Source organism: Benincasa hispida, chromosome 2 (assembly GCF_027475165.1).
Source record: "Benincasa hispida cultivar pf3 chromosome 2, pf3_genome.v1.1, whole genome shotgun sequence".
NCBI classification, from domain to species: domain Eukaryota; kingdom Viridiplantae; phylum Streptophyta; class Magnoliopsida; order Cucurbitales; family Cucurbitaceae; genus Benincasa; species Benincasa hispida.
The window spans coordinates 36,205,596-36,215,700 of NC_143479.1; positions in this window are offsets into that span (position 1 = coordinate 36,205,596).

Below are 10,105 nucleotides of genomic sequence, written 5' to 3' on the forward strand. Positions count from 1 at the left end.
TGTTTTTAATTTTCCAGGGAAAAGCCAGAGTCATGAGTTGAATAGTAAGACCCTCTGACCGACTTGGACGTTCTTGTCGCATATGTGTTTTTCATGCTAGCGCTCGATGCGCTCCTTGTAAATTTTTACGTTTTCATATGCGTTAATCCTCCATTCTTCTAGCTCGACCAGGGTTGTGATAGGATCTAGGCTTGGAAAAGTTAGGTTAGAATCTAGGCTTGGGAGATAGGAGCTTAGGAATAAGCACTGTATGATATTAACGCATCGCATGCATCCTAGAGATATGATATGATTGTGTGCAGTCACCTTGTCTTTGTGTGCATCTTACATCATCACATAGGAAAAGAGTAGAGACTTAGGAATAAGCTTTATGGACATTGTTGCATTCAACACATGCATCCTAGAACTAGAAGCACTGCATTTGCATTGGAACATGATTTGTTGTTGCATGAATGTAGCATGATCGCATAGTCTGACGCATTCCCATGAAACGCTAGCTAAAGACCTTCTCAACCCATTCCTTTGCATACTCAGTGTATCTACTGCATAATCGAACTTTTCTTAAATCTGCCACATACATTTATTTTTATTAATGCAACAATAACCCAAACAACTATTTGATTATTTGGTCACCGCAAGGTCTTCTTAGAAATTACCATTGCATACCGTTTTTCCAAGTCCCTGAGTTCGACCCTGGACTTACCAGGAAACTTATGGGGTTTATACTTGGATTCCACTGAGAAAACTTGTTGCTCAACACACTTCCATCACCGCATTTCATTCCATATTTTCATCACATAAAATAATGCATCAAGTTTTTGGCGCTGTTGCCGGGGACTGCATAAAATCAGTGTGATAATGGTAATTTTTCTGATTTCTTTGCAGCTTTCAATCTCTGGCGAATTACGACCCGAAGATTGGGAGGACATTCCGGTGACGATTAAGAGACAGCTGCCAACGACAACAACCAGATAAAGCCGATATGGTGGAGCAACCTGGAAACGGAGCACCAAACGAAAACAACGTCATTGTGAATCAAATCATACTGACAAACGATTGTAATAGGCCCATTAGGGACTATGCATTGCCAAACCTCTACGATTTCTCTCCAGGATTCATGAGTCCTGCCCTTGATGAAAGTCGATTCGAAATGAAACCGGTGATGCTGCAGATGATCCAAACAGCAAGACAGTTCGGAGGGAGGCATGGCAAGGACTCGCACGCCCACCTTCGTAGCTTTATAGAAATCTGCAACATTGTTGTGTTCCTGAATATCTCTGTCGAAGAAGTTCGACTAACTATGTTTCCATTTTCTCTGTGTGATCAGGTAAGAAAATGGGCGTATTCCCTCAAGCCAGGAGAGATCACTTCATGGGAATAAGTCGTAGAGAAGTTTATGAAGAAATATTTTCCACCTACTGAGAATGCTAGAATAAGGAAACTAATAACCAAATTTGAATAAGACATGGACGAATCGCTCAGCGATGCCTAGGCGAGGTTTAAGAGGCTGATAAGGGACTGTCCACACAACGGATTACCAAACTGCTTGCAAATGGAGGTCTTTTATCACGGTTTAAATCCCGCTTCGCAGACCGCTGCCAATGCGGCAGCCGCTGGTGGTTTGCTAGACAAAACATATGATGAGGCTATGAACATCCTGGACCGAATCTCTAAAAATCAAGGAATCGCAATCAACAACCCAATATCGCATAGTGGGCAAGTGAATGCAATTAATCAGAATGCCACAAGGTGTGCGACTTGTGGTGAAGGACACGTAATAGAAGAATGCTCGTAGAACCCACAGTCTATTTATTTTATGAAAAATAATCCATTCTCTAACACCTATAACCCTGGGTGGAGAAATCACCCCAACTTTGCATGGAAGAATCAACAGCAAACTTTCCAATATATGGCATAAAAAGAAGGGCCACCTGGATTCTTCTCACGAAATAATGGTCAAACGAGCAGTCAAGCCAGTAGTTCGCAACCACTGCAATCTTCCTCCTTGGAATGTCTGTTGAAGTAGTATATTAAGATGAACAAAATTATGCTTCAAAACCAGCGACGTCCATCCACAACTTGGAATTACAGATGGGTCAGATTGCGAGCGAGCTAAAGAACAGACCGCAAGGGGCCTTGCCACGTTCAATAGAACTCCCACGCAACCCAGGGGGAACAGGTAAAGAGCAATGTCAAGTCGTGACATTGGAGAGTGGAAAGACTGTGGGGGAAGAGAGGAAAGAGCCTAGCCAGGCGACTTCAATTGCGCTGGAATCCAAAATTACGGTGACTCGAGAAGAAGAAGGAGAAAAAAAAGCGATAGAACCAGAAATTGCGTCCACTTCAAAGCCAAAGGAAAAGGAACCATGAGAGTACAGTTGCCACCTTTCCCACAGAGACTCAGAAAGAAGAAGAATGACGAGGTACAGTACCAACGTTTAATGACTATGTTAAAACAATTGCATATTAATATTTCATTTAGTGAAGCGATTGAGGAGATGCCCGCATACGCAAAGTTTTTGAAGGATATGGTAACAAAAAAGAGAAGCACTGGTAAGTTTGCCACGGTGGCTTTGACGCAGAGCTCGAAATCAATAATCCCACCAAAGATGAGCAATCCTGGGAGCTTTACTATACCTTGCTCCATCGGAGTACTGCACATCGAGCAAGCATTGTGTGACTTTAGAGCCAGCATCAACTTGATGCCCCTGTCGATCTTTAAGCAGCTGAATGTGGGGCAACTTGCGCCCATGATCGTGACTCTCTAACTAGCATATAGATCTCTGGTGCATCCAGAGGGGAAGGTGAAGGACACGCTGGTTACCATCGACAAATTTATATTACCAGCCGACTTCATCATCTTAGAATATGAAGCCGACAAAGATGTGTCTATCATCCTGGGGCGACCATTTTTATCAATGGGTCATGCCCAGATTGATGTGCACAAAGGAGAAACCACCTTGAGCGTGAATGACAGAAGCTCAAGTTCAACATCATCCGTGCCATGAGATTTTATGACAACAAAGACCTGAATGAATCTGACGATGACCAGAGATTGAATGAAGAAGATAAGTCTGACGATGAAAATGAAGATGAGGATGCAAGCGCATCCACTGTGACATGTAATGTGATCATAGAAAAAACAAACAAGGAAGGTGAGATGATCGCAGCCCAAGAAGAAGAGCCAACAAAAAATGAAGAAAGAAAAACAACGCAACCATCCTTGAAAGAACCACCAATGATAGAGTTGAAGACCCTGTCGAATCACCTAAAGTATTCATTTTTGGGGCATAATGAAAATTTGCCAGTCATTATTTCCTCTGAACTTAATGAAGACCTGAAGAATGCGTTGCTGAGCATTCTAAGAAAGTCTGTGCGAGCAATTGGCTGGACGCTCGCAGACATTCGAGGATTAGCCACGCATACTATATGCACCGAATTCATCTCGAAGAAAACCACAAGGGATTGATCAAACATCAGCACAGACTCAACCCTACGATGAAAGAGGTTGTTAAAAAGGAGATAATCAAGTGGTTAGATGCGGGCATCATTTATCTAATAGCAGACAGCACGTGGGTCAGGCTTGTGCAGTGCATGCCGAAAAAAGGTGGCATGACAATAGTCCCCAACGAAAATAATGAACTGATACGGGAAAGGACCGTCACCAGGTGGCGTATTTGCATGGACTACCGAAAGCTGAATGCGGCAACGAAGAAAGATCATTTCCCTTTACCTTTCATTAATCAAATGCTGGATTGTCTGGCCAGAAATGACTTCTACTGCTTTTTGGATGGGTATGCCGGTTATAATTAGATTATGATTGCTCTCGAAGATCAGGAAAAGACCACATTCACTTGCCCATACAGAACTTTCGCTTTTCATCGCTTGTCGTTCGGCCTCTGCAATGCGCCGAGCATGTTTCAAAGGTGCATGATGGCCATCTTTTCAGAATATCTTGAGGACTCTGTTGAAATATTCATGGACGACTTCTCTGTCTATAGGCACACATATGAAGTCTGTCTTGCCAACTTGGAGAAGATATTGAAAAGATGCGAGGAGACGAATCTCGTACTTAACTAGGAAAAATGCCATTTTATGGTGAAGGAGGGCATTGTGCTGGGGCACAAGGTATTTCGGGATGGGTTAGAGGTGGACAAGGCAAAAATAGAAGCAATTGAAAAGCTCCCACCCTCAACAAGTGTAAAGGCTGTAAGAAGTTTCTTGGGGCATGTCGGATTTTACAGATGTTTTGTCAAGGATTTCTCAAAAATAGCACGACCACTGAGTGCGTCATTGGAAGCTGATAGGAAATTTGACTTTAATGATAATTGCTGCAACGCATTCATGATTTTGAAGAACACGCTGACGACTGCGCCCATTTTGATCGCACCAGATTGGACACCTCCTTTTGAAATAATATGCGATGTGAATGGGTATGCTATGGGAGTAGTACTAGCACAAAAGAGAAAAACAATATTGCATCCCATCGCATATGCAAGTAAGACGTTAAACCCTGCTTAGACTAACTACACCACCACAGAAAAAAAGCTGCTTGCGGTAATATTTGCGTTAGAAAAGTTCAGAGCATATCTGCTAGGAACAAAAGTACTCATCCATACTGACCACTCGGCGATAAAATATATAATGAGAAAGAAGGACATGAAGCCGAGGCTGATTAGATGGGTTCTCCTCCTCCAAGAATTTGATATGGAAATAATTGACCGCAAAGGGATTGAGAACCAAGTGGCGGATCATTTATCTAGATTGGATAATCCTGAGGTTGACCGCAATGAGTCAGAGGTGAGTGCAATGTTTCCAAATGAGTAGCTATTCCAGATTGAAGAATTGCCAAGGTACGTAGACATAGTCAACTTTCTAGTTTGCGAGCAATTTCCAGAAGAGTATACCTACCACCAACAGAAGAAGCTCAAACATGAATGCAAATATTATTACTGTGATGAGCCGAATCTATATAAGAGGGGGTCAGACCAGGTTATGCGAACATGTGTATTGGAGGCTGCTCATGAACGCATATTATTGCAATGTCATGATTCACCATATGGTGGACACTTTGGAGGGCAGCGCAGCACAGCAAAAGTCTTACAAAGTGGGTTCTATTAGCCAACATTATTTAAGGATGCCAGAGACTACGCAATGAAGTGTGACCAGTGCCAACGCAAGGGTAACATTTCATGGAAACATGCGATGCCCATGAACATCATTCTAGAATTGGAGTTGTTTGACATTTAGGGCATTGATTTCATGGGACCATTCCCACCTTCGAATGGTCACAAGTATATTCTGTTAGCTGTCAACTATGTGTCCAAGTGGGTAGAAGCAATAGCATGCGCCACAAGTGATGCGGCAGTAGTCTCCAAATTCTTGAAGAAAAATATTTTCACGCGTTTTAGCACTCCACATGCCATAATAAGTGACGAAGGCTCCCAGTTTGTCAATTACTCTGTAAAAAATCTGCTGCTGAAATATAATATGCTCCACAAAGTGGCCACCGCATACCATCCACAAACGAATGGTCAGGCTGAAGTGTCCAACCGAGAAATTAAGTTGATATTGGAGAAGGTGGTAAAGCCTTCGCAAAAAGATTGGGCAACAAAGTTGGACGATACATTGTGGGTATATCGGACTGCCTATAAAACATCGATCGACATGTCTCCGTATGCATTAGTATTTGGTAAATCATGTCATTTGCCATTAGAGTTGGAGCATAAAGCGCTGTGGGTGATGAAGAAGCTTAACTTTGATTTAAAAGCAGCAGGGGAAGCAAGAAAGCTACAACTAGTCGAGCATGATGAGTGGAGAATGCAAGCTTATGGAAATTCTAAAATATACAAAGAACGAGCAAAACGGTGGCATGACAGTCGGCTATGCGGTAAAAATCTCCATGTTGGACAAAAGGTCTTACTCTTCAATGCACGGCTACGACTCTTTCCTGGCAAGTTAAAGTCACGCTGGTCATTTATGAAATATTCCAGCATGGTGCAGTGGAGCTGATTTCTGAGGACGAGACCCGTACATTTAAGTTTAATGGGCATCAAGTCAAGGCATATTGCGAGGGTGATTTTCAGCGAGAAAAGACCTCTGTAGATCTGAGAAACCCGGAATAGAGGAAAATGGAGTGGCCCCTGCGCTGGCATGCAACATCATATGGGGCGCAAGTCTTTTGGAGTATCCTTTTGCTTACTTATGATTCATGAACTCTCTTTTCTACGACGCTTTAATTATCATTTATCTATCTGCATTTTACTTCTATATAAAAAAAGGGCAAAATTTTTTTTGTAACTTCTTTTTATTATCATTTAACCCTCTCGATGTTTTCTTTGCCGATCAAGGTATACGATTATAGAGGCGCTGCATGAAGATGCAATTATTTTATTCTGTCACCGCAATCCAAAGGAAGTAGATTGCCGCAAAGTAGGATGCGTCAACAAACAATGCGGGCGACAACGCAAATTTGGGGGTTGTATTTTTCCTTCACTTTATTCCAAATTTTGCACTATCGTGTCGCATTTTTATTTTGAAAGTTTTATCATTGCATCCTCTTTGATTACCACAATCATTTAACATTAATAATTTTAATGCGTCACCCCATGATTTCTTTTTATCAATTATGATTTCAATGATGACACACATGCTTCTATTTTTTCGTATACACTAGAGTCAACTCAATCTTAAAAAGTCACCTCATCAAATATTTCTAAAAGTTAGTGGTCTGTTAGTTTTCTTTCAATTTGACCCTTTACCAAACTTCCTATGAACATCGCATGATTTCTTTCATTCTATTGGAAATGAGGACATTGCCGCATTTAAAATTTGGAAGTGAGGTATTTATTTTCGACCCTGCTACCTTGCTATTTTTAGCTCTATAAAAAAAAGAGAGAGAGAGGAAAATTTTGAGAATAAAAACTCCACTGTCAACGTAATGGGGAAACCCATGTTCATAAGAGTTAAGTTGTGAAAGGCACTTATCCGTAGTTGGATGTCCTCATGAAACACATGGGGACAAGCCAAAACGAAAGTAAGTCACCAGGATCAATGCATAAAAAAATGACCGCAACTCCGCTGCCAAGGAGGTATGAGGTTAGTCTGAGAAAGAGTGCCTTGCTCGTAGTTGGATGTCCGCATGACACACGTGGGCGCAAGCAAAAATGAAGGCGAGGCACTTGGATCAGTGCAAGGTCAGAAAAAAATAACAATGTAAAAAATATGCAAGGATAAAAATCAGTTAACACCCCAGTGAAAAAGTATTTTTGAAATAAATCATGCGATGTCATGGAATCCAATAAAGTCCTTTTGACGGTTAAACTTGCAGTCCCTAAGTCATAGAAATATTTTAAGAAGAGACTTGAATAATAATTAAGGAAATTTTGGTGTATAAGGTTTGAATGAAGTATCCTTGAGAAATCTAGGAAAAGAGATTGCGGTCGACTTTCTAAAGGAAATCTTTAACTTATGCTTGAGGACAAGCATTGTTTAAATTTGGGGGTATGATAACGGGCATAAATGCACATTATTACAGTGCTAAGTTATTAAACAATGAAGGTCTGCGTTGATAAAATATGTTAGATTGCATCTAAAAAGCATTAACTTCATAACATTGCGGGCGCATGCATTCATCACATAAAAACAATTAACTTTTGTATTTTTGTGCAGAATATGCGTTGACACAAGACGGAAAGTGTGATCACAAGAAATCAATGGTCGAGTGCAGCATTATCGCAAGGCTTTGCGGTGATTTATGCTCGCAAACATCTGCTCAAGAAGGATTGTTGCATAGAGCCGGTGCAACGTAGTGGGAGGCTCACAAGGTTGTGGTGGCTCTATGCGGCAATCCTTCGGGAGTAGATATTTGTGAGCACAAATCACCGCAAAGCCTTGCAGTAATGTTGCGCTCAACCGTTGTTTTCTTGTGATCGCACTTTACGCCTTACGTCAATGCATATTTTGCAAAAAAAATACAAAAGTTAACTGTTTTCATGCGATGAACACATGCGACCGCAATGTTATGAACTTAATGCTTTTTGGACGCAGTCTTATATATTTTATCAATGGGTTGAATACAAAAAATACATTTCTGCCCGTTATCACCAACGCACAAGCAACATTTCATGGAAGAATGCGATGCCGATGAATATTATTTTAGAATTGGAGCTATTCGACGTATGGGGCATAGACTTCATGGGACCATTTCCACCATCAAATGGTCACAAATACATTTTATTGGCTGTTGACTATGTTTCCAAATGGGTTGAAGCGGTATCGCGTGTCACAAGCAATGCGGCAGTAGTCTCCAAGTTCTTGTGAAAAAATATCTTCACTCGTTTTGGCACCCCACGTGCCTTAATAAGTGATGAAGGCTCCCACTTTGTTAATAACATCATCAAGAAACTGCTACTCAAGTATAATATCCACCATAAGGTCGCCACCGCATACCATCCACAGACAAATGGCCAAGCTGAGGTGTCTAATAGGGAAATGAAGCTGATCTTAGAGAAGGTGGTGAAGCCTTCAAGCAAAGATTGGGAAATGAAGCTGGACGATGCCTTGTGGGCATACAGGACTGCCTATAAAAACATCTATAGTGTCACACCCCACTCCGAGCCTGCACTCTTGAGACCGAAGAGAGGCGTAAGGGACCGTAGATACCACTCTTTTGTGATACCTACTATCCAAACTGAACCTCTTTACTACGCTCAGTAAACTTTAAGTCAAGGAGATTACAGCAACTTATTATGTAGGCCCATTTTATATTACAACAATGTAACGTTTATACAACTCCAAGACTTAACTACAAAGTTTACAACAACAACAACTGTAAGACCCTCCGGAAGTGTAATTGTGGCTTGTGGTAGACCTTGACCTTAGCAGCACCCTGGAACTCCTCACCTTTTGCTACCTGGGAAGAAAAACATGAAAGAAAAGAATGAGCTTCACAAAGCTCAGTGAGTGGTAAGCAACTTCTAGAGTCTACTTTAACTCATAAAAACAAGCATATCATAGATGCGAGATTACATTCAAACCTCAACCTTGAATGAGTCTGCTCTTAACTCTATCTACGTGCACGGTAGATAGCTAAACTGATAACTATTTAGAATGAGACTATTCTCTACCTACACACACGGTAGATAGTCAACTAATATTGAGATTACAAACGCTTACTCTTTTGCGTAACCTTTGTTCCCTATGTCTTCTATGTGCACACAACCCCCTGCTCATGGGCTCAGAAGCTAGGCCCGTCAGCCCTCTGACCATCCCATGCGAGGATCCTCCCACATGCTCAGGAACTAGACCTATCGGTCCCCTGACCATCGTGTGAGGTTTTGCTTTCAGACTCAGGAACTAGGTCTATTGACCCCCTGACCATCCCGATCACATATTCTCATTCTCATGCTAGATACTCATTCACCACATAAGCATATTCAATTTACTCTAAAGATATGCTTTAAAACATAACGGAATGTACCACTCACCTTAATAAGGATAGGAATCTCTCTTAAAAGTTCCCTAATCTTCCCAGGCTCCTCTTTTGAACCCTAAATTCCCAGTTCAACTTAAAGCTCAGATTACTCATAGTTATAGGCTTTATCTTGGGCTACTTCCTTCTACAAATATGCTCTAAAATGTCTCCGGAAGCTTACCTAAAAATCTTAGCTTAGAAATATTCGTGGTTTGGCCGGAAGCATCAAAATATCAAGGCTGGCCCAAGATTACATGACAGCTCGACCCTTCTATATTTTTCTCATTCTCCAGCCCGATTCCTTGGAGCTTCTTCTCCAGAAGCCCTACCTTGAAAACTAGACTCTCCTAGATTTCACGTGGATTTAAAATCACTCCAAATGCACGAGTATTCTAGGAGAACTCCTCGTCCCAAGTGGATGCTACTTCCAGACCTTTCTATCCGACAGCATCTTCCCCTCTTGGAACCTCTTGACCAACGCATGGTCTTACTATCAACGCAAAGCCTCCACACAACTAGACCTCATACCTTCATCTTTATGTCCTTTGAAGAGAATTTGAGTTCTCATCTAAAGTCCTTGGCCCTATTTATAGGCATCCAAGATCTCTCTAAGGCTGACACCTCCTACTT